This window comes from Rhinolophus sinicus, linkage group LG06, assembly GCF_036562045.2.
Source record: "Rhinolophus sinicus isolate RSC01 linkage group LG06, ASM3656204v1, whole genome shotgun sequence".
Taxonomy (NCBI): Eukaryota; Metazoa; Chordata; class Mammalia; order Chiroptera; family Rhinolophidae; genus Rhinolophus; species Rhinolophus sinicus.
In genome coordinates, this window is record NC_133756.1 from 148,163,192 (window position 1) to 148,189,693 (window position 26,502).

The following is a 26,502-nucleotide window of genomic DNA, read 5'->3' on the forward strand; positions in this document are numbered from 1 at the left end:
GCTCTACCTGGGACCATTCAGAGAAGGTGATTCCAGAAAATTGATTTCCAGTTTACCCAAGTAGACACAACATAAAACCACCACAAAGCATCAATATCATAATTTGCTTCCTTACCTGCTCCCTGGTTTTCTTCTTTTCTTTTCTTCTTACTCTTCCATTTAAAACAACACCCTAAATATGAATCACTTTCTAAATATCAATTACTATGCTGGTGACTAGGGTACAGTGATAAGACATAGGTACACATAGTCTCTGACATCATGTAACTTTCATACCTTGCTTAGTTGAGTCAAAACTCCAAAGTGGGCTGCACTGCGTGGGACAAACCTACAAAAAATAAATAAATAAATAAAAAGAAAATGGAGCAAACGGTCACATGCTCAAATGCCTTCAGGTCCCAAGCACTTAACTAAAATATGTCAAGACTCTTGACATACTATAAGAGGGAGTAGATGGGCTTATAGGAACTCAAGTGTGGCCCTAAGGCTTTTAAGTATAAAACATAGCTTTCGAAATCTCTAATAGGATAGGACAATATGCTTTATCTTTTGTATGCTCAAGAAAAAGCTAGGTGCAAAATTCAGCAAATACAATATGGTTTCTTAGAATTGCATGGTTAAATTACCCATGAAGGGACTTAAAAGGTGTTGCAAAGTCTAAGTTGTGGCACTAGACCCATAATAGTTTCAAGCCCATTATGAGAGTATTTCACCAAAGCACTGATGATAAAAGGATGGGACGCCTTCCTTGTATACTTAAAACATTGTTGATCATAAGTTGAACCCATTTAACAAATTAAGGTTGAGAAGGCACAAAACACTTTTGTTATCCTCACTTGACTGAAAAAAAAAAAAAAAATTAACTGTCTCCATTACCAAAAGTGGTGTTTCCTCTGCCATATGTTTATGCATGAATTTGAGACATGAATCTTTTTGTGTTCTCTCTGACATTTACTTATTTGTTGCCTAGTTTTTACACCCTTCCAAGTCTAAACAAGGGGCAGTGTATTATCCTTTAAACCCAGAGGTCAGCTGATTGAAACAAAAATAATTTCAAAACACTTGATTCATGGATTTACACTTTGCTATTACATCTTCGACAGTTATCTAAGCCCCTCAGAAAAAGAACCAAGGGGAAGATGTTGTGGGGGGGGAGGTCCCAGTATTTTTTTTATTCCTTTTGTTTACAATGAGGGGTTACTGATGTAGAAAAAGCTATTAGGATCCAAACAGGGAGGTCTGATGCCTGTTACTTATTCCATGGGCCTACACTAGATGTGATTCATACTCTAGTGGATTGGTCGATGGTGGCATGCTGAAAAGCCATGAAAGATTTGACAGCAAGAAGGACTGCATTGCAAATGAGTCTTTCTCTCACTTTCATGACTGTTCTCCCCCGAGACTTTCTTTCTTAGGAGAATGGCAAATGCATAAGCTTCTAGTGGTCCTTTCTTCTTGATTCCATTATGCTAGATTTGACTGCTTCGTTTCTTGTACCTGTAGTCTCAAAGGGCATTATCTAGGTGGCTGTCTTTGGTCCACACTCTGTTCCTTTTTTCACACTGATAGGCTTCAGAAATCTGTTCATTTTACCAAGTGTTTGTGAAGGAAACCTTAATAATGATGTAATTTGTCCATCAGAATATTAAACAACCCTCCAACAATACACACACACACACACACACACACACACACACACACACGCTGCATGAGGATTTCTGAAGAGCTGTGGTCAATTTACATTTACAAATTAAATTAATCTTGGACTCCTGACTGAGCTGCTTTCTCTTTTTTGAGAAGACATCCTTAAAAATTAATTTAGTTTGAAATAAATATTTTTATTTTTATACTTTTAAGGAGTAGTGGGTTTTGTCATTATTAAGAAATGATGCATATCCATTTAAAAATCATGTTGTTCATGCAAAAGTAAAAATAAAAATTCAAAAAATTCTACCATGAATAACTATAATTAATATTTGGTGAACAATGTCTGAAAATCTTGTCTATGCCTACCTATACACCATACACAAAAAAGATAGGAGGTACATATTTTCTAAAATAGCACTCAGCATTTAGTTTTACTTAAATTTTAACCAAACTAGAAAAAAGCAAATGGAACAGAAAATACACGCCTTACTGAGTCCCAGAAAAATCTTTCTTCATAAGAAGACATATAATTTTTTAGAACATTTCTTCAAAGATAAGGAAAAATATCTCGACTTTTTAAAGAGATTGGAAACCTTATAGTATAACGTTATAATGTCTATTGAGTCTGTATTGAAAGATGATACCCATATTCCTTCTACTGATCTATTAAATTTTATTATGTCATTTTTGCATTGATTATATTGCTATTATAATTTATTATGCAAACATTGTTTGAAAATATATTTAATTTGGTATATAAATCCCTTCAGTCTCTTTCTCTGGTTCTTTATGACAATTTCCGCTTTCTTAATCTCTTTATTTTTAATGTGTCTTCATCATTGGCTACATTTCATTTACAAGTAGTTTATCTGAAGACAAACATACAGGCGCTGCAGTCCCTAAGGCCTTACAAACTTGAGGATATTTTTCAATTGCCCTTAGAGGTTAAGGACAAATTGGCTGTATATAAAATGCTTAGATTACACTCTCTTTTGGAATTCCAGTATTTTATCTTGGGTTTCAGAGGAGCATGAGGAACACTCAAATCCATACTGTTCAAAACAATTTACAAAATTTGTTATTTTTCTGCTTGTATATGTAAAGGTACTTTTCCTTCATATTTTATTAATTTTTTCAGGATCTGTCTTACTGTGATTGTTTCTACCAATTTCTCCTGAAATACAATTGCTGCTGTTAATATATAGGTATTTATGTTTGAATATTTTTTATGTTTCACAGGTTGTTTTGTTTGTTTTTCTCTTTCATTTTTTTCTTCTTTCTTAGCAACAATGTTTATGGTTTATATGGATGGAGAATCTCCTTTGTCTCTTTATAGCATCTTCTTTATCCTATCACTTATATCACTGTTCTTTTCAAGTTCTTATAATATGTTGTCTTTAGGCCTTATAGATACATAGCATATTTATTTACGTTCATGTTTATATATTTGTATTTATTCAGTTCCTCTCTGTATTTGCCTACTTCACTTCACATTTCTTTTTATTGTCTTCTAGTCTCTTCTTGAATTTTTATAATTTTAGTTCTTTTTGAAGATATTTCATGCTGTCTACAGTTTTTGAGACTACAGATAATATTATGTGGTATGTGCTTTTCACTCTTTTGCCTGTGTACTTTTTCTCCCTTAAAAGTGTTTAATTTTTGCAGATTTTATCCACATAGATTTTATTTTATTCATGGGAGTCATGTTGGTTCCTTCATATTTGTTAATAAAACTGTTGAAAAAGACCAGCTGAATTCTAAGGAATGATACAAGGAGTGGCAAGACTCAGTGAGAAATCTTTATCTGGATTTTTTATCTCAAAAACCTCTCATCCAATATGTTATTTTCTTCATCCCAATGAAGAAAGCATATTTCTCTTTTTTTTTTCACTGTTCAAGAATTCAGTGTCATTGTAGCAAAGGCCTTCATGTTTCAGAATCTATGGAGTTCAGTGTGATACTTTAATCCTCCTTTTTCTTCTCTACTCCACTTTAAGTCCTATAGTCACCCTTGGCTAGAACATTTGGTCGCAGATAATAGAAATGTCTCATTTATATGTTTTACCTATCATCTCACTTTCACCTGACATTTTGTAGCATTGAACTGTGTCTCCATAGGTACATTTCCCACCTTTGCAGTGACTTGTCCAGAGCATTAGATCACCTTCCTCAAGTCAAAGCATCATCGAATATGCCTTCAGGATTGGTGACACTTACTTTGCAGGAAATCTGTATGCTGCCGGCCATCCAAGGTGCCATGAGTAAGCTCTCAGCATGTTTCCTTGTCACAGACACTATAGTATCTGGCAGATATACTTCAAGGTCACTGGCTTAGGGCTATGGCATTTCCCTTGCTTCATCAATTCCTCTCTCTCAACATTTTACTTATTTATTATGTATCATGGCATTCAAAGACACCAGTAGAGTAAAAAGTCCCTACTTGATGATCATTAACTCAACATTACTCTAAATATTTTCAAATGGAAGACTAACACTTAAATGTATACAAACCTATGAAACAGAACTTCTAATTCAATGTAACTAACTCTATGTTTACTGGAGATCTACTGTGTTCCACTCACTGGAGATAGAACACTATATTAGGGAATGAAATAAGGGAAAAGTAGGTTTTCCCAAGATGGTCAGTTGACAAGGACAGTGTCCCTGGAAAAGGTAGAAAAGTTACACAAAAGATATTAATTTGAAAGCACATACTGGCAAAATCAGTAGTGTCTATTTCTTGCTATATTAAAGGATTTACTGCCATGTGTATCTCCACTGAACATTTTGTTTGATAGGACCAGCCAACATACAGTGTATAGGCTAAGCAGTAAGAAGACAACAGCTTATACAGTGAGAGAAGGAGAGATCACTTTTTATCTGAGACTGTCCTAAAGGGTAATTACCAATGATTTTGAAACCTTCACACACTAAGGAGTCCACTGTAAACTTGAAGGCTGATTATGAGCAATTCCTTCTCCAATACTTACACATCATCAGAGAACCTGAAGGCAGCATCAGTGGTTACAAGTAATAATGAAAACTAATCAACATTGATCAAGTCCTTCTAATATATAAGGCCTGACCACAAACACCTTGCTCATGCAATCCTCACAGAAGTCTTGGAAGTCAGCCCTACTATGGTCATCATTTTGCAAATGAGGAAACAGAGGCAATGGAGCTTAATTAATTGTCATAAGGACATTGAGTGAGACAATGGCGGAGCTGAGCTTTAAACCCAATTCTGACTAGCTCCAAAGACTTTCATTCCCATCACTATGTTAAGCAAACTCATCCCAGTTTTCCCATGTCTAGAGAAACTATCCCTTAATTCCAGCTAATTCCCTTTGCTGTAGGTATATCCATTTTGCAAGAAATGCAAAATAACATATAAATAATTCCCATTCTCAACGCAACCCTAAAAAAAAAAGCTACAAAGGAAATATAGTATTTATATGTGAGGAGGGTTTACCGGTCATTGAATATTTTCACATTCTGCTCTAATTCCTTTGTTCTATGTTGTGTCATATGTTGTATGTGTACAATCTCGTATTTAAGGTCTGTTGCTTCAGCTTGACTCTGAGGCTCAGGCTGTAGAGAGGGCCTTATTCCAGTCCTTTTTTCAGCATCAGCAAGCAGCTGGGCTATACAAAGGTATTCAGCCTAAGTAAGACTTTCTTCATAGGCCTCCAATAGCATGTGTTAACATTAATATTTTTAATCCATTTTTTTCTACAACTGTGTCACTAGACAAACTTTACTCAGTGATAAAAAATAAGAATTGCAGATATTAAATATTTTATCTCTAAAGTAATAGCCGACAGTCTAAACAGTTTATTTCTTGAATGTTGGGAATTTGGGCAAAGTAAGTGAATATTGGTAAGCCTCATATGCAGAAAACTGTAATCTCCATATGTAGGAAAACATTTATTTATGAGTGGGAAAAATACCTATCATTTATAAGAGCTTGACAGTTTTGACAGGAAGGATTAGGAGGTAGAATTTTGTAAGGGGCTTCAAGAGCTTGCAAGCACCACAATATTTGTTAGGGTAGACCCGTGACCCCAGCCAAAGTGTGAAAGAAACAATCTTCTATTTTATTATTTTTAGAATTAACATACAAATTGGCATATCTGTGTACATTTCCATTGGTTTTAACATGTATAGATTTGTATAACCCCCACTACAATCAGATTATAGAGTAACTCTATCATCCCCAAGAGATTCATTTCTGTAGTCCCTTTGTACAAACACTTTCTCCCTCCTCCTAACTCCTGGGAATCATCCTTCTATTCTTTGTCATTATGGTTTTGTCTTTGGGGAAATTATATAAATGAAATCATGCAGTATGCAGCCTTTTGAAAGTGGATTTTTTTTTGCACACCATAATGCCTTTGTGATTTAATTATGTTGTCGTGTGTGTCAATAGTTAAATCCAGTTTATTGCTGTGTAATATTTTATTGTATAAATGCATAACAGCTTCATTATCTATTCTGTCATGAAAACACATTTGGGTTGCTTCAAAAAAAAATTTTGTACATTATGAACAGAACTGCTCCAAACATTTATTTATATGTTTTTACATAAACATATATTTTTATTTCTCTAGGGTAAATACCTTGGAGTATTACTGATGAATTAAATGTTAAAAGTATGCTTAATTTTATAAGACATTATTGAACAAACGTAACAATAATTTTGACATTAAATCACCATGAGGGACAAAAGTAGAGTGTGAGATATTAGATAACAGCACTTCTCTTGACCCAGATATGCATATGGCAGACTTTTGCCCATGGGAAGCATCTGAATGAATCTATAAGACTATAATATTTTAAGGATCAGGTAACTGATTATTTAGGAAATATCCAACTGGACATCCATATGTTAAAAATATAAATCATGATACAGACTTTACGTCCTCCATAAAAATTACCTCAAAATGGATCATAAACTTGAATGTACAATGCAATCTAATAAAACTCCTAGAAAGTGAAATAGGTGGTCTAGATGACCTTGAATATAGTCATGGCTTTTTAGATATAACACTAAAAGATGTGATCCATGAAAGAAATAGTTGATAAGTTGGACATCACTAAAATGAAAAATGTTTGCTGTGTGAAAGTCAATGCCAAGAGAATTAGAAGACAAACCACACACTAGAATAAAATATTTGCAAAAGATATATCTGAGAAAGGACTGCTAGCCAAAATACACAGAGAACTCTGAAAACTCAACCGAAAAAAACAAACAGTCTAATTAAGAAATGAACCAAATACCTTAATAGACACCTCATCAAAGACAGTACAGAGATGGGAAATAAACATGTGAAAAGATACCCATATCGTCATCAGGGAAATGTAAATTAAAACAACAATGAAACACTACTGCATACTAATTAGAATGTCCAATGTCCAGAACACTGACAACCACAAATGCTGACAAAGATGTGAAACAACAGGAACTCTCATTCACTTCTGGTAGGAATACAAAACGGTACGTCCACTTTGGAATACAGTTTGGCAGGTTTTGTTTAGTTTTAATTAAAGTTGATTAGGATGACAATTGTTAGTGAAGTTACATAGGTTTCAGGTGTACAATTCTGTAATACACCATCTATATATCACATTATGTATTCACCACCCAGAACTAGTTCTCCTTCCATCACCATATATTTGATGTTTTGGCAGTATTTTACAAAACTAAACATACTGCCAGACATTTGAATCAGAAAGCCCACAAGAGAACAGCAGTAGTAGCTGTTTTAAGACTATGACTGCATCAGAGATCCTGAGAGGGAACCTTAGGTAAGCCTAGTTAACCATCCAAATTTTAAGAAATAATTATAAATGAGAGAAACTGACATAATCTCAACATCTGCTATGTTTTTTTGCATATAATCCTTTCCTCTGCAATAGGGCTTTGAATAACTGTTGCTATTATTTTATAAGTATCTAAGTTGTGTCTTATTGTTCTATGGAGCTAATATGGTATCTGGATATAGCAGAAATTTAATAAGTGAGGCATAAATAATGAATTAATAAATTAATTAATAAAAAGGACTGCTTTTTATGTAAAGACAAAAAACAAACAAACAAAAACCACAAACAAACAAACAAAAAACTTTCTGTAAATTGTATTTTCAAAAATTTACTGGAGTAACTTTGAAGTAGTTTGTTATACAGAAGTAAAGGTAAATAACTGGAACATCCTCCTATTAGTCCCAATTTATAGTACCTCTTGAATCCTTTTTGTTGCTTCTACCATAAGTTCATTCAAGAAAGAGAGAACAGAAATCAACCCCAAAGTATCCAAGTTTGCTTCTTGATACTGCTACTTCTTAGTTATGAAAATTTGGACTTTAATTTACCCTTCAAAGCCATAATTTTATAGCTTACCCCAAAATGTTACTGGGTATTCCAATAACTTTATTAGATAGATGATAGGCAGGTAGAGATAGATTAGATAGATGATAGATAGATAGATAGATAGATAGATAGATAGATAGATAGATAGATATAGAGATATGTAATTATTTGTCAACATTTAAACTTAAGTGATTTCCTATAACTATCTAGGTTTCTGGTTTCTTTTTCACGGAAATGAGTAGAATAGTTTCTTTAGTTTGGCATAGATTTGCTACTTCTTAATAATGTTTCTTGTATCCAGTCCCTTAAACTCATTACATACCTTCCTATGTACGTAGTCACTGGAGATTATGACCATGGATCCAAATCATTAAAGCCATATTAGGTATTATTTTTATTCCCCTTGGAAAGTTCTCTCAACAGCTGCTACAAAAAGAGTTAATTATATTTCTCAAAGTTGGTTTCTTCAGATTTCATAAAAGTTACCAAACTTGGCTTTGAATTAATCTATTCACGATGTATTCATTGAATAAAAACTTTTACAGCTTCCTATATGCGTCAGACATTACGTTAGGTACTCTGCTGAGTACTGGGACATCACCTTGTAAATATTAGTTTGCTCCCCAAATACATACTCACGTTTTCAGTAGTTCACAGATAGGACAGAATCCTTATGCACAAGGATGTTGTTCATTTTTGCTTAAGACTGACAAAAGAAAGTGGTAGAAATGAGAATTGATCGAGACCAATGCTGTGCAATAAAATGTTCTGCAATGATGTTCTATATTTGCATTGGTCAGTATGGTAGCTGTTAGCCACATGTGGCTAGTGCAGTTGTGGACATAAATTTTAACTTAATTTTATTAACTTCAATTTAAATTTAGGTAGTCACACATGGCCTGTGGCTATAGAATTGGACAGCACAGATCTACACTTTATGACTTTTCCGTGAACTTACATAAAAAAAAAAAAAATCCACAATGAGGCTATTGCCAGTCTCTGTGTTATCTTAGGATCTGAACAAACATTAGAGACTGAACACTGGTTATAACAGAGAATAGGGTCATAGACAAAAATATCGGGCTTTAGGAGATCATCATTGCAAAATGGGGCAATGGACTCAATCATTCATTAGGTAAAATGAGTCCTGACCTTTACAGAAAATGAGAGAGTGTGCAAGAGACCATTTAGACATCATTTCAGTTAGCCAGGCTTTCGAGGTGAGAAAACTGAGTCCTAGCAGACATGACTTGACTGTGATCGAAACATCAGTCTGCAGCAAAACCTGGACAGAAACACGTGCCTCCTGGGTCCTGATCCAGGGTTCTCACCAGGAGTGTTTTCTGCAACTTGGAAGCATAATCTAAATGCTTTGGCCAAACTCAATTTTAACTATGTATTTATTTATTAAAACTGTACATTACACTTTAAACAGCATGATGACACACTGGGCATCATAATTATTTGAAATACCCTACAACATTTTTCTAAAGAATAAATAACATAGGCTCCTAATTATTAATAAGCAAATATCATTCTGTATATACTTTTTTTTTTTTTCATTAGAAAAATAATCTGAGAGAAGTAGAGATATGGACAGCTCTGTCCTATGCTAACTTCTTAGGTAAAGGCAGCTTTCAAAACCTACTTCAGCAAAATCCCAGCGATGTTACTGTGGAGACAGCAAGCATTGGGAGAAGGCTTTGAGAGGAGGGTACAGGAAGAGACACTCAGAGACCTGTTTTACATGCAGAGTCCTCATTTGATTCTGTTTTATGCAGCACTGCTGTAATTTCTGATCACACACGTGTACAATGGTAAGAGTCTTGACTACAACTCTGTACAAATGTCAGGCAGTTTTTGACGACATTTTTAGTCTTTTCCCTTTCATTAACCAAAGGCTGTAGAAGAGCAGGACAGGTTTCCCTTTGGGTAGCCACAGAAAATACTTAGGCACAAAGTGTTTGTTAATTTTAATGAATCCTGATATGTGTAGCTTCTAGCTTTAACCCCTCAATCCTATTACAACAATGAATGGCACAATAAAATCATGGACTTGCTGTTGTATTTGTTGGTTTCCTTGAATCGAAGACATTGAGTAAGAAAGATATGAGATAATGAATCTTTTTGCATTACTAATGAAATGAACGTTATCTGTAAATATCAATTCACTCAATAAATATTTACTAAGCACTTTTTTGTTTGTTTGTTTTCAATACAGGCAGAGCTACATTAGAGAAATGATGGAGGATATAAAGAAGTACCCCACTTTGCTCCAGATTTCTTGAAAAATATCAGTTTATACATCTGACTACTCCAGACTGGAAGTCCTCACTGAAAATGATGGCACTTATGTATTTGTCTTCATAAAGGCAGGGCTTGGCATAATGACACTCAGCAAATGTTCCTCAAATGGAGGATTACTGAGATGCAGATATAATTCCTACTTACCGGGCATCTACCATCTCGGTAAGCAATCGCTAAGTATGATTTTATCCCACTTGACGATTTTTAAATGGGCTGCTTTTGAATGATTTACAAGCGAATGAATGAGCTAGAAATCATCATTTAACTTATTCATGGATCCATTCATCCATTTAGTACCTAACTCCAAAGCTATATGTTTAACAAACTCCTTTTGGTTTCTCTGATGTTCAACCCAAGTTGGCAGAGTAAAACCTTCCTTGTAGAGAAAATGCAAATAAATGGGAGCGCTAAGAGAAGAAATGAGACAAAGCTTAGGTTTTGAAATGCACAGCACCAAGAAAATGGCACTCTCCTCATTTATATTTCTTGCCCTGGGAAAGAATAGGCAACTTAAATTTAGGTCTCCCGGGGCAACCGGGATATGAATTAACTCAGTACCACCTACTCAAGCTAATCTCTGCCATCAGAATCACGATGGCGTCTATGTAAGGATAATGCCATAAAAAGAGGATGGCTCTGAGGCATGGTTATAATCCACTTTATAATTTGAAAACCTCATTTTGAAAAGTAAATTTAACTCATTTGACTATTGCAGCAACTGACATCCTCTGCAGACAGAAAAAATACTTCATCTTCACGTAGTAATATATCTTAATCTTGATCCTGAAAGAAACTGAGGTCACACCCTGTGCTCTACATGCAAGGGAGGCTGGAAGTTTGATGTCTGATTACTATGTTACTTCTCTCTATATTAAGCAAGCAGAATGCATAATATTGAAATATCCTTAAATAGGGAAAAGACAATCAAACTTTATTGGCAGCCAGGAGTATGAAAGATGTTCAGTTTACTAGCTAACTGATCTACAAACAACCGATTCATACCACACAGCAAGAAATGGTAGTGCCAATTTCCTCATGACTTTGCCAGACTTTGACTTTTGCCAATACTAATGAAAAATGGAGTTATATTTTTATGTTTCTAACTTAGGCTAAAAAACACTGGGCATCATTTTATGTATTTACAAAGCAATTACATATTTTCTTCTGTGACTCTGCCTATAGCTTTTGCACCTTTTTCTAACTGATAATTGTTTGTTTGTTTTATATTAAATGGCAGATGTTCTTATATATTTTTGTATAATTTTGTTATTTCCTATATAGGCTGTAATCAATTTCTCCCAGGCTATTTTCTGATGTAACTTTGTTTGTACCAGCTTTTCTTGTTCAGTATACTTAAAATTTTGATGTGAAATTCATTAATCTTCTTTTTAATGAATTTTATTTTTGTGGTTTAAGAAGATAACTTGTTTAACCAATGTGTTAAAACTATTCTCTGATATTTTTACTGAATAATTAAAAAAATAGTTTTTGTTTTGTTTTGTTTTGTTTTACAGTTTTGTCTTTAATTTAATTGGAATTACTTCTGTTAGTGTGAAGTGAGGAAATATATTTTATTTTTCCATGTGATTATCTGATTGTCCTAACTTCATACAATTGACTATTTTACCCTTTCTTAACTGATTGGAAATGCTCAACTTATTCTTTTTTTTTTTTTCGTTTAGATCTCACTGAAAATCAATAAATGACCCTTCCACTTCATTTCTACAAAGGTAAATCTAGAAGTCCCTCAGGTTTCAACATAAATTGCATCACCTCTGGGAAAACTTTCCTAAATATCTAAGCCAAAGTGTTCTTTTCCAACTTTAGACTGTTTTAGAGTTTGACCCGGTATTAATCACCCTTCTCTGTCTTATGGGAATATAGAGGTAGCGCATTTAACATGTAGGGGAGATGACACTGAGGTAAGAATTTAAGGACAGAGAAAACACACTTCAGGCTAACAGGAACAGAAGCTTCAGATACTTATTAAGTTTGTATATGTATCCTCTTAATTTTATGTAAAAGTTTTTGAGCAAAAGGGGAAAAAAGTCTATAGTTTCAAATATATCTATTACATTACCCTTAACAACTATTTAATGAATGTTTGCTAATTAGTTTGCTAATTAAAGCAGTCATTCCACATAAAAAGTTGAAGGTCACAATTCATCAGCGTGACAATATCCAAAGTAAAATATACTGAACCTCCTCTGTTTCTATTGGGTAGTGTGATGCTGGCTAAACATAAAGTAGAATTTACCTTAATATTAATAAAAAAAGTATTATCCATGCGTGTTAATTTGAGAGGTTTCTAAATGGTTCTATGGTCAATTTAAAACAGAAAAAAAGTATACGGATGTTTCTACTGCTTATTATTTGTACTTGCTCTGTGGTCATTATAAGCACTTACTTTCACCTCGTATTTTGTAAGTATCCTTAGTATTTACAGAGCATTTTCTTTTAACTCATGAAAGTACTAATTAAAATCATCTTCCAAAGAAGTATCACCATGCAGGGTGCTGCTAAAGTGCAACAGTTTAAATCACGTACATGCTAGTCCCATATTCTATCCCAGCACACCAGTCTTGACAGGAGGTGCCAAATGCACATTTCTCTAAACCTTATCTATCTGAATTGATCAATGTATTTAAATGAAAGGTGCACCAGTATGTGAATAGGGAGAAGGAAAGGCAGTGACTGGTAAGAAGAACAGAAGAAAATTTAAACAGAAAAAATTCACAACTATAACTATTTAAATCTGCATGTATAATTAAACACACAGCTGCCGTGAAAATTTAAAATATTGACAACTGTGGCGTCCAGCATGATGAGGGTTGTGGAGAGCGAGGAGGGTGGTGCAGGGTTAAGAAAAGATAGTAGCCATGAATAGAGTTTAAGTGCCAGGGCCAAGGGACTGGAAGCCTCAAGGTCTGGGCTGTGGTGCCTAATGGGGCCAATGCATCAGCTTTTATTAATTCTGTGGGGAAGTAAAGGAGATAAAACTTGTCAATCTCAAGTTCTGTGAATTCCATACATCATAATAGGAAACTGATTCAAGCCAATCACCCTTGCCTTCAGGCAGCTGCACCTGAAGTCTCAACTTCCCCAAGGGACAAAACCTATATGCATATGAATAGATGGAGAGCACATCATTGAATCACTTCCCTTGCAGGTTTTGGGAAGGAATGCAGCCACAGAGGCTGAGGCTTTCCTTACCCTGGGGAAGGTGGGGGGCTGTGCCCACCTCTATGAACCCCATGTGTTCCCCTGTTGGTCCCCACTCGACTGCGCCTGGCTTGAGCTGTCCCCCTCGTGGGGAATCTGACTCGTCATTGGCTGACCACCCATCTTTTTGGGGCCTATCAGGGAGACATGAGGTGTAAACACAAAGGTTTAACAAAGTCCCTGCAAGGATCCTTCTTACAGACTCGCCTTTCTTTGGGGGCAGGTACAAGGAAACAAACGGTTAGGCTGCTGCATGGAGACAGACAACGTTCTTATCTCAAATATCTGAGGAAGAAAGTTTACTTTTTTTCTTATTATTTAATGTTGTGAGAATACATTTAATTTAGAAAGCATCATGATTCTTGTAAGTGAGGATAAAAATGTGTTCTCTCATCAAGAAGAAAGGACATCTACCCTCTCAGCCAATGTAATTAATTAATTAGCCGGGAGACCGGGTGTACAGGCAACCGCAGTCTATCTTAAATCTACTTTTTCTAAACAGACACTGTGAGAAGATCACATCAATTATGACAGGAATATTAAAAGTCCTGATTTTCACACATAGATTCGTTTTTCTTCTGTAGTGTTAACTTTAGGTATGTTCTTAAGACGTGTCTCATTTAGAACTCAAAAATATTGACACCATATCAAAAATATAATAACTATCAGTTGTTTTAAAGATACATATTGGTGTTTGCAATTATGGTGTTTTCATGATGGTTATTACTGTGGCTGTTACCATTTAAAAGTTGTCCTCAGGGAAACAGTTTCTGAAAATGCAATATCTCATTTTGATAAGAGCGAAGGGACAGAGAGTACAGAACAGCCTTTACAGCAAACCATCATTAGAACAAAGTAATATGGACTAATACTATAAATCAAAGAGCAGTGATGGAAAAGGAATGCATCATTTGGAAGGTTAAAAGTAATTAGTAAATAACCAAGATGGCTTTGAGGCTGTGAAGCTCACTTTTGGGCTCAGCTGGGTAATAGCAGCGGTCGACTCTAAGTCACACTTTCAACTAGTGACATTTATAGGCTGTAACACTGGCTGCACTGCTGAATGTTGTCTTTTGTGATGTACTTGCATTTTCTCTGATTAAAGAAGGGACAAGTCTCCAAAAAAAGAGAGACCATCAGTACGGCTTTCTTTGAGTAATTTGTGAGCAAAAACTGTCTTAAACTTGATATATTCCCATTGTCTGTTATAATATCTAGACAGAGTGGATCTTCAAGAAATATTTTCCAAATTAAATACATAAATGAAACATAAATAAACAAATGGCCACGTGGGACAGAAAACCAGCTTAGTACTATCATTCAGGAATTCTTAACAGTCCCTTAACATTTATAGATTTGCCCATTGGTTCATCTCAACACCCTTAATTAATTACTCAGTTCACCCTCAATAGCAATTGTTTTACTTCCTACTTTTAGCCAGATACTGTGCGACATACCAGAGATACAAAAGTGAATCAAGCAATCCTTGAGAAGTTTTGAAAGAATTCATAAATTATGATGTTATGTGATAAAACTGTAATAGAGCTCAACAGAAATTTCTGTGGTGGTCCAGAAGATGGAACAACCAGATCAGTCAGATGAGGAAACTTTGGCAGAGAATGCTGTTTTGAGGATAGGTAAGTTTGCCATGTTGATATGCACGTGCTCCAAAGTAGGACATTCTGCCTAGAAAGCATAGCATGTGCTGTGCCATGGATCCTCAAAGACCATGGTGTTTTGGAAGAACAAACACTGGAAACAAAGAATTTTAGAGAGGAACAAAAAATGTGAAATGTTTACAATATCTACATCCCCCTGATAACTATCCTTACCCCCAAAACATACACATAAAGAATACATTCAGAACAAATGAAATACAATGCTGGGATCCAATGCAGTCACTATTGGACAGGGCTATGCTGGATAAGTTTATTAGATTGCTAGAGGTTTTAAAGCTCACAGAGGTGTGCTTATGTGGTACACCACCTCATCTAAGTCTAAAAAAAAATAAAAAAATAAAAAGGTAACTCACTGAGTTCCCCACTGGGCCGTCCTGTTTCTAGTGGGGTTACTTCATCTTTCAACATTTGGTTTCATCCAAGCAGAACTTTTTTTTTCTTTCTTTCTGTTATGAGAAGGGGGTTCATGGTTTCTTTAAACCATAGAGAAGCATTCATTTTGTGCTACAAGGAATCCTTTGTACTCTTGCACTCCCGGTGGTGATAAAAAACCTCATGCGATAGACCGTGTTGCTGAGATGCCAATATCACAAATCCTACATCTCCCTATGTCCTGTTGTGACTTTTTTTAAGAGACAAATTTGAAAGTAAAACTCCAGTTCCTACATCTTTTCTATTTGGTGGTGAATATAATCCTCATGGAAATGAAGAATTAACATCCCTGAACCAACTGACTCAAAAGCTCACTATACTGACTTCAAAAAGAGCAGACCTACTGCCTGATGAGCATGAGAAAGGATGGCTGCAGAGACAGAGGACGTGTCTGCAGGCACATGACAGTGTTTTTCCTGGGCCTAGCCTAGGGTATCTCTGTTTTGCACACAGAGTTGCCAGCCCTTTGTAGTTCTTGAAGAATATTTTCACTAGTTACTGCAGAATGCTCTGATCAGATCAGCAGTGTGTTCCTAAGAAGGTTGAGGTCTATTGTTCCATTGTAGAAACACAGAACTGTACACACCAATAGGGCACGCACATGCCTGACACAACAGTCTTCTTCTTTTCTATCTTATCTTATGAAAAAAATCAAAAGACAGATTAAAGAACCATATGGGGCCAATAGTCCGAGGGCCATATGTGTTTATTACCCTCTGTAAGAACTGCAGAGAACTAGCCTCTACAGCTGGCCCTACCTATGTTCATATGTGTCCAGGAAAGGCAGAGAAGACTGTGATAGAGAAGTTAACATCCATACCATGGTGACTCCCAATAAGCTGACTCATTTATTTTGCAAAATCCATACCTAGCCACAGTGACAAACATATCAGTAGAGAATTTAAAGATCAAATTTCATTCTATTAAGCTTTAAAAAATAACCCATTCCGGGCTTTAAAAATCACACAAAATGTGAAGACAACATTCTTAGGAGAAACAGCCATGTAAGTGTCCATTCAGTCCATCCTTATTTGTCTGTGAAGTACATTTTTATTTTCTTCACTTTTTCAGATGTGCAACTTTCAGGAGGTACATGAGAACCAGGAAAAAAAAAAACACCAAACAAACAGATACAGAGGAAAACCAGCCCGACAATACAATTTAACAAGTGAATTGATGCAAAAATGGAAATCTGTTAGCACTGATTCAACATAATAATTTGGGGCATTTCGTGGAAGAAGGAAGAATAAATTGTTTCCCTCCCCTCCAATCTTAACATAGTTAGGGAATGTGTATTCTTTAAGATGTTCTTGTTGTCATGTTTTCAACATGCAACAGGAAATACAGAATTGCTATATTCTTCTTATCTAGTTATTCTCAGAGTACCTTTATGGTCTAGTGAAGAGCTGGGAAGCGTTGCCCTTCCCTTACTTGATTCAACAGACTTCAAGTTTCTGTTCGATTGGTCTTGATTTCTGTTTAAATTGGTAGTTATCCACTGTCCTAATATCCTCTACACCATGAACTCAAAAGCTGACTTCAGGAAAAAGTTGATAAACTTATTTATTATTAGGATATTAAAGCTGTTCAAATCATGATTCCATCAAGGAATATTTGAATTGTAAGGAACATAAGAATTAATTCAAACCGAATATTTCTAATGGTGCATTCGTAGTCAATTGGTAAAGGGAATTTAGGTGGGAGACTCTTGGGGTTGGACTCATTTCAACTCTCCTGCAGCCGAGTTTGTCTTCCAGCTGTGAGTCTGTGATGTGCCAAGACACTCTATACCACCATTTAAAACTTAATGTTTTATCCATAGAACCTATCCTAACCTTTTAGAAATAACTGGTGTATTGGTTGAACTGTGTCCCTAAAAAATACATGTTGAAGTCCTAATCCCCAGTAACTCAGTATGTGACATTATTTTGAAAGAAGGTCATTATAGATCTATTAATTAAGCCAAGATAAGTTCGTTTTGGAGTAGGATGGGTTCTGAAGCCAATAAGACTAGTGTTCTTATGAGAACAGGGAAGATAGTATGAAGACAGACACACAGGGAGAGAGCCATGTGAGGAAGGTGGCAGAGATCGGCACACTGTATCTACAAGCCAAGGAACACCTAGGACTGCCAGAAGTTGGTAGAGGCAAGGGAGCATCTTTCCCTAGAGGTTTTAGAGGGGGCATGATGCTGCCAAAACCTTGATTTTAGACTCCTTAATTTCAGAACTGTTAAGAAAATAAATTTCTGTTGTTTTAAATTACCAAATTTGTGGTACCTTGTTATGGTAGCCGTAGGAAGTTGACACATTTGGTGATTTATTTATTTATTTTGTTCTCTTCTTCTCATTTATTTAACATCTACTTATGTTGCTCATTAACAAGGACAAAGAGGGGGTCCATGAGAAAACAAAGTCTCTCCTCCTTTACCATTAAAACATTGGAAACGTGTTCACAGTCACATTTACTCAGTGGGCTCCAACTACATGTAAAAATAGATAAAAAATAAATATTTTTACAGTTTATAGCTTTTAAACTCTTTGTAATAGTATAATTATTTAGTCAAATGACACAGGACATGGTTCCTCCAAATGTGAAATAGATTCAAAAATTGCATTTTCCAGTTTGAAGTAAGTAAGGGGCCCCTAATCATATAGTTCAGCCTCTCTTTGCCATCACTTCCTATGCTAATGCCATTCTTGCAGCTGTTTTATTAGAATAATGTTTTCAATCACTAATCAATACAATTGGTCCTAAGATATGTGGGTCCCATACTCACAGATTTAATCAACTGTGGATCTAAAATATTTGGAAAAGAAACATTACCTTATTGCTGATGCGTACTACGTAGGTAGGCTTACGATGCTTGTGTCTCTACCGAACATGTACAGACACTTCTTTCTTGTCATTTTTCCCTAACCAATACAGTACAACAACTATTTACATAGCATTTACACTGCATTAGGAATTATAAATAACCTAGAGACATGCACTTATACGGCGGAAAGTGCTCAAACTTAATTGCCCGACCTTTCATATATAGGAAGATATGGGTAGGTTATATGCAAATACTACATTTTATATAAGGAAATTGAGCATTTGTGGATTTTGGTATCCGTGGGGTGTTCTGGAACCAATACAGAATACCAAGGGATGACTGTGTATAGTTAAGAATATCTTAAGGAAACACTATTAAGAATGAAAATGAAAAGCAAAACAAAATAAAAATCCTGTGGTTATTACTATTCAGTGAATCTACCTGAAGATTGGCACTATAAGAAGTACATGTCTGTTCCAACTTATATAAGCTGACAAGGAGGGGCAGGGAAAACTGGTTTTAAGTATTTGGCCATTTGGTATAATAGTGAATCTTTCTGATGAGTTGTCAGGAAGGGTCTAAGTCATATATTTACTATTAAACAGGAGGCTGATATTTGTTGAATGCTGAAAGTGTCAATGTACTACAAGTTCTTATTCAGTCCTCCAGAGATAAACATTATTCTCCCATTTTATGGAATAAGTCACTGAGGCTGTGTCTGGCATTCTGTAATATGCCCACAATCACATGAATCAGTCAGCCAGGAAACAAAGCTAAGTCTAAAGCGTACACATTGCATGTCCTATGTTCTCACAATGTATAGAGAGTAGAAATCTTTTTGAGTGTGTCATTTGCTTCCATCTCTCCTTTAGTCCACACTTTGTCAGGGTTCAATCTCTCACAAATGTACTGGTTGAGATGAACCCAGACAAGAGAATAACTACGGCTCTTCTGAGACTGCTGCAGGAAACACTAATAGAGGGTGGCAGATGTAAATGCTACACCAGGTGGTGGCTACAAAGACCTGTGCAGGCAGGTGCAGCTGAAGAGACAACCAACTGTATTTTCTCCTCACTGTAAAAATAATTTTGTTTTCACCTTTAATCTATGAGGACAGCCATCGTATTCAGAGCGTATCACCACTGCAGTGCTAAAGCAGCAAGCATTTCCTTCCTGTGCCCCACACTTTCACATTCTATATAAAGTTATGCTCACATGGCACTGAAATAGACATTTTTATGTTCTACAAAAATACTACTGCAAAATGGCAAAAATGCCATAACTAGAAATAGATTATCTTCTAAGATTAACTTCGCCTAAAGAACAGATTTTTTTCCCACACATTCATTCTGAAATCTTTGAGTCCTAGAGTAAAATGCCATTAATTCCTTATTTCTCTGTGATCTCTGCCATACTCTTACCTTGCTTTCTTTAAGGAAGATGGCGACCACATGAATTCAAAGCAAACCACTTCCTAGCTATGAGAACTTGGGCTATTCAACTAAATTCTCTACATTTTGATTCCTTCCGTGTAAAATAGGAATAATAAAAGTTTTAATTATTTTCTTATTTATTTATTTTATTTTCTAAGCCTTCCCCTCTAGGATATAAGTTTCACAAGAACAATAACTTAACAAAATACAGAGGAATCATCTTGTACACATACACACACACACACACACACACACACACACACACACACACTTTTTCATGTCAGAGAAATTGACAACTCAATAATAGAAGTTCTTTTTAACACATTTCTCTCTGCTCTACTTTTGCTGCGTTCCATAAGTTTTGGTAGTTATGTTTCTGTTTTCATTCCTCCAAAGTTATTTGCTAATTTCCCTGGTGATTTCTTCTGAGTCATTTATTATTTAGGAACGTATTATTTTATTTTCCCATACTTGTGCATTTCACAATATTTTTCTGTTATTAATTTATAATTTCCTTCTTTTGAAGTTAGAGGACATAATATATGAAGAAAAAAATCTAACAGAACTGATTGGAGAAACAGATAATTCTACAATAATAGTTAAACCTCAATATAGGATAAAACAACTAGACTGAAGCAAGGAAAAAGAAGATTTGAACAACATTAACAAAGGAGTCCCTGACAGACACCTATAGAATTCCACCCAACAAGGGCAGAATATACATATTTCTCTGTGTACATGTTACATTCTACAGGACAGACTATAAGTTAGGCCACAAAACAAGTCAATACATTTAAAGTGACTGAAATCCTATAAAAGAATAGTAATTCTTAAGTGGCAGTGTTGTTGAAAGGGTGAGTGCTTTTGCTGCTAATTCAAGTGAACATTAATTGAACATATACTGTATATTGGTATTGCACTAGATACTAGGAACGAGGATTATTAAGACATCCCCAAGCCACAGGGACCTAACATTCTAGTGGCAAGAATGAATAACAAAACAACAAAACATAATGCATCATGAGAATGTTATTGCTGTGGGAGTTTTGAGTACAAACTGACCAACTGCTAGGAAGGACAGGCCAAGGTGGCAGGGAGAGGGGTGAAGAGGATCAGACATGGATTTACTGACAAAGTAAGAATTGTGGAGACCCTTGAAGATCTCAGGAAGTATGTTTCTAAAAGGAGAAAAGGGAAAGAAGCATAGATGTTGAAACCTCCTAGAATATTTGGGAATAATATAAATGAATCTACTAAGAAGTTGGAAATAATCGTAGGTCTTTTAAGGCACTCTCCAGACTCTAGCCTTGGTTTCCTCATATAGGTTTTTAAGGAAAGGATGAAAATGATACGACATAGGTGACATAAGTAGTATACTTGTTGAAAAGACAAAATTGGCCTCCACATTCAAGCTCAGGTTAGTCTAGTATTATAAGGGTCTCACAATTACCAGAAATACTGAGCAGCTTAGATTCCAGGGCACATATCAAGTGTTCAATTTTGATTGAGCGTGGTACAATTTTAAGTCATAGGTAATTAAGCCATGTTCTCAGCCTATGGAAGTGGGTAACACTGAATGTTTCAAGGGGGTTCTTTGCCATTTGCAGAGACCAAAGACACATTGATGATGATTATCAAGTGGGTTGTCACATTTCAAAATTACTCATGAAAATGTTCCTAATTACCTGTCTTAGTGTGCAGCAAATAGCAGCCTTACTAAATTAGTAATGCTCAGCATGATTTAACGACTAGCCTTGACATCTAATTCCTTTATAACGTGTGGCTGGAACAGAAAAATGAGATTTTTCATCTTAAAACCAATGGCAGTCAACAACCTCAGCAATTTGATCATGACATACTCTTCTCTCTCCTACCTGAGTCCCTTAAGCGATCAAGTGATAAAACTGATTTCTGTGGGAAAGTCTATTCTGAACTCATGCCAGAAACAAGTGGCATATCAAATTTCCCTTTAATTCCGGCTTTCACTGAGGGAAATTTAGAAAAGGAGATTTACCCTTCATTCAACTAAGAATTGCAATTACTGTCTTTTTATTAGCTGGCGAAGTAATATCCTAACTGCTCAGTCTTGAGATAGACGAAACACAAAGTAAAAAATGAAGTCTTCTTCAGTAGGAAGCAAAAACTAGGAGGACTTAAAGAGAAAAGACTTCTCATTTAGGTTAATTTTATAGGCAAAAGGTGATAAAATAGAAAAAGACCTACGTTCTGGTCTTCTGAGCAGGGATGATCTCACATTTAGAGTTTAGTCTATGACCTCAGTTCAGTAATGGGCCTTTCACATTTTAGTTTTCTCATCTCTAAAATAGAAAACAATATTATCTAACTAACCATTTTATTGTCAGAATTAAATACTATGAAATGGCTATAAATTTTCAAGTGCTCTAATATGAATATTTCAGTGAGTAGGTAAAAAATTCAGAAACATCAAGTAAGACCACCTATTTTTACAGATTCCATATCTATTGAATGTTTTTTTAATAAAAGCAGTGAAATTCTTACACTGTGGCAAAACTCTGGCTCCACAATTTCCAGTGTTGGAGCTTCCTGATACTTATATCCTAGCTCAGGAGAACATTCCTGGGACCGTCAGGTGAGATGGCAGCAGTACCTTCTCAGTTCTACTGATGATAGCTGAAGTGGTTTCTTCCTTAGGCCAAAAGTTTCATGCTCTATACATCATCAGTAAGGCATCATCCTCTTGCAGTTAAGAGTTCCAAGGACTACTTCCGATGGCTAATCTTCCAGATTTTGTGAAGGGTAGCTATTCTCCTGGTGACCTTCTCCTGTGCTTTTGCTTTGGACATTATTCCTACAAGCCCAATCCAGGATTCACTCTTCCATCCATACTAACAATTTTGATATAAGCTCAGAGCTTTCTCATTCCTGTAATTAAACACTTACTGTATGGTATCTTAGTATATGCACTCAATTTGACTATAATATTTAATAATTGAAAATAATTTAAATTAATATAATGGAGAATTCAATATATACACATAGGATACATCTACACAATGAAATGAATGTAGTAGTTAAAATTAAAATCAACATTTTATTTATTGACATGAAACTATATTTACAACATACCCTGTTTCTCCGAAAATAAGAACTAACTGGAAAATAAGCCCCAGCATGATTTTTCAGCATGACATCCCCTGAATATAAGCCCAAATGTGTGTTTTGGAGTGAAAATTAATATAAGACCCAGTCTTATTTTCGGGGAAACATGGTAGTATTGAGTGAGAAAGCAGGCTATAAAACAGCATGCTGCGTGTGTGTGTGTGTGTGTGTGTGTGTGTGTGTGTGTGTTTAGAAAAGTGTGGCAGGATATAAAAATATGAATAATCATTTTAGTATCACTTAATACTTAATAATCTTTTAATATGAATAATTTGACTATTTGGGGAAGTTCTCGTTTTCTTCTATAGAGTTTTTTTTTTTAATATATATATTGTGTGAAATTTTAATGAGTACCATTGCCTTAATAACAACAAAAATAAAAGTTATTTTCATTTTGGGCAGAAAAAAAAGAGAGACGGCATCATTATTTTATCTTGGGTGTGTGAAATAAGTTATTCTCACTAATTTTCTTTGATTATTGCTAATTTTTCTTATGGACAATTTTATATTGGTTTAGTTATACAAGCCACATTCAATTCTTTTGAAAGACTATGAGGTTTAAATGCTAGGATTATAAATGAATACTCATTTTATACTTATTTTAAAAACTGCCTTCTAATGTGTGGTTTCTACTTGTCTTAATGGATTCATTCCTCATGATATCATGCCAAATCATTCCACATACATTAAACGCAGAATGCCTTTTTACTTAATTGCACAATTATATTTTCTTGGTATCAGAGTCAGAGTTAGGGGTTTATGAACCTGCACGAATCCTTCTGGCAATTCTCTTGTATATCTAATCATGTTTGTTTTCGTTTTTGTTTTTCTTTTTCTTTTCCCATCTCTTCACCTACATGGTCAGCTGTATGAAATAAATGTTAAGACCTAAGCCCTGCTGTGTGAGCAGAGATAAGGAGAGATTTCCTACGTGCTGACACTTGAAAATTTCAAGGTTTAGGTGACATGACTTGCTGAACGTGAGAATCAGTGCTTTGAACACAGGTATAAGTTATTTCTGGCTACAGCTGCTAAGAGCTTAAAATGGTGATGATGCTCACTCTTTGCAAACGTATCATTCTGTGTGAACTGTCCAAACCACCAAAATTTGCAGGTCTTTGTGTAAACTAGCAGTAGGGAGATATCAATCAATGGGGAGCTATATAGACTCAAATTTACCCTCTTTCATCTATACGCTTTACACTGTTTATGGTATTTCAGAAAAAAAAGAAAAAGTAAAGATAATCTTGAACCAAGTCTCACTGATCCACAAATTTGTGATCTGGTCTAGTTCACCTAGATTGTATTCAATTCTCTCAAGTCCCTCTGCCCCTTCCACTATGATAAAATTCTAAGTCAGTGTTTGCAGTTCAGCTAGTTGGAAATGCAGAAATATCTGTTCCATAATATTACCATAAATGGTTATAACTGTTAACTGCTTAAGGTATTCCTTCTCCAAGGTGTGAAAAATAACATAAATGAAACCATTTCAAAATGGAGTCGGAGCCACCATTCCAGAGGAAGTGCCTTACACATCTTCTTCCTTGGACTGGGCTAAACCCAACATTGCTTTACAAGCAGTTGTTTGTAAAGCTGGCAGAAAAGCAGACATAGTGACCACAAGAACCGATAGATAGAGACTCTGAATCTGAAGACAGAATCCGAAACCAATCATGTATAGCCAAGAGCAGCTCAGCTTTCTTTTTCTCATAAAACCCCCTTGCCTTCACTCTATAATTGGGACACTAGTTGAGTTCCTGATTCTGTGCTTCCAGAGTTATAATTCTTTGATTCCAAATAAATACTCATTGCCTCTCATATTGTCTTTTTAATGCTAGATGAACAAAGGCTAAATATTCTCAGGTATTTGAGCTCCTGAGTATCTCAGACACTCTTCCTCTACACTCCATAAGCTTTTTAAAGTATAGCACATATGACCTTTCATTTTATTTTTCTGTAAACTTATTCATATCTACCTCTGGCCTGTATACTTCTTGAGGTCAAGCAATACCTTTTATGCATCTTTATAGTCCTCACTTTTTAATTTATTGCCTGATCAATGGTTCCTGAAGTTGCATCTACAATTTAAAAGACAATTTAAACTTAATAACTATCTAATAGGGAATATTACCTGTGTTCTGATGGTGGCTAAAACACGGTGAAATGTTAAAATCAATGGTGGTAGGTAAAAATAGAGATTCTTTGGATCAAGAGCTTACTTATACCTCTCAAATTGTGTTACTATGTAAAAATGAGTAAAAGCTTTAAGCTAAGTGGTATCTTTTAGCATGTGTAATTTGTATGGCCTTCAGGAAGATCACACAAATAATCAGAGAATGATGGATGAGAAGTTAGAAGATGTACAGAAGTAGGTAAAATTGAAAGGGCTCTAACTTTTCCTTTCTTCCATTTTTTTCTGTTTCTCTACACTTTGGATATACTTTTTCCATGCTATCTGAAGCCATCTGAAAGTTTCCTCAAGACTGACTCATACCATGTTGGTGTCAGTGGGGCAGATGTCATGGTCCAATATACAATATCTATTTTTATTACATTTTAATCAACACAGGCCAATATTTCTAGGAAAGACATATATCTGGAAAATGTATATTTCCCCTAAAAAGGGGGAGTTTGGTAATTTTAAGCAATAATAATTGAGTAAAACATCAAGAAATACAATGTTGTTTTTTTTTGTTTTTTTAATTTTCCGCTTTCTTTTATGTTTTACCTCAAACTCAGTCTAGATAGCTACACCCTATCAGTTATTTGGTACCATAAGATGACCTTCAATATGAAAAGTGCACACAAAAGATTCTAGAACAAAAAGATAGAAGGAAACTCTGTCCCTGTGGAGCCGTCATAGAAGCTCTGCGATTTACTTGCTAGAGGAAAAACAAACAATAAAAACTAAACTTTGTTTAAGTCCACACTTCTTTTTTGTTGTTGTTTTTTTCAATGTTTTAGTCTCAGTTACAGTCAAACACAGAGCCTAACTGACAGTTTCATTTTTTCTTTTTCTATCCTTGTTGGAAGATAAACAGCTAATCCCCATCATCTAGATTTTATAACCAGCATAAATTTAAATACTATTAAACTTTTCCTTTATTTTCCTTATTGTATTCTTATATTTCATTACCCAACTTTGTGACTCTTTTAAAATCATTTTTTTTTTTCAGTTTTTCCAAACTTTTCCAATACAATTGCAAGGTTAATGGTAATATGCCAAACTATTCTGATGAAATAAAAAGTGTACTTATTACCCACTACCGTTCACTTAAATTTTGTCTACTATAAAATGATAATCTGTGTGACAGAGAAAGAAAATCATTTCCCTTTAACTTAACTTTCTCTTTTTTCCTCTCACATAAAATAAACTTTTTATTTCTGTAGAGATGTTTCTACAAAGTCCCCAGAATATAGCATGAATATTAAATAGGACAACATTGAAAACCTC

At 35.1% G+C, this 26,502-nt stretch overlaps 1 long non-coding RNA gene across 1 annotated transcript in view; it reads right to left on the bottom strand.

The window, feature by feature from the left end:
* Positions 1 to 279: 279 nt before the first annotated feature.
* LOC141572457 (uncharacterized) overlaps positions 280 to 26,502 on the bottom strand; it is a 311,646-nt gene continuing 285,423 nt past the window's right edge. The window contains exon 3 of the long non-coding RNA XR_012497810.1: positions 280 to 328. This is a non-coding gene — a long non-coding RNA (uncharacterized LOC141572457). The remainder of the gene's footprint in view (positions 329 to 26,502) is intronic.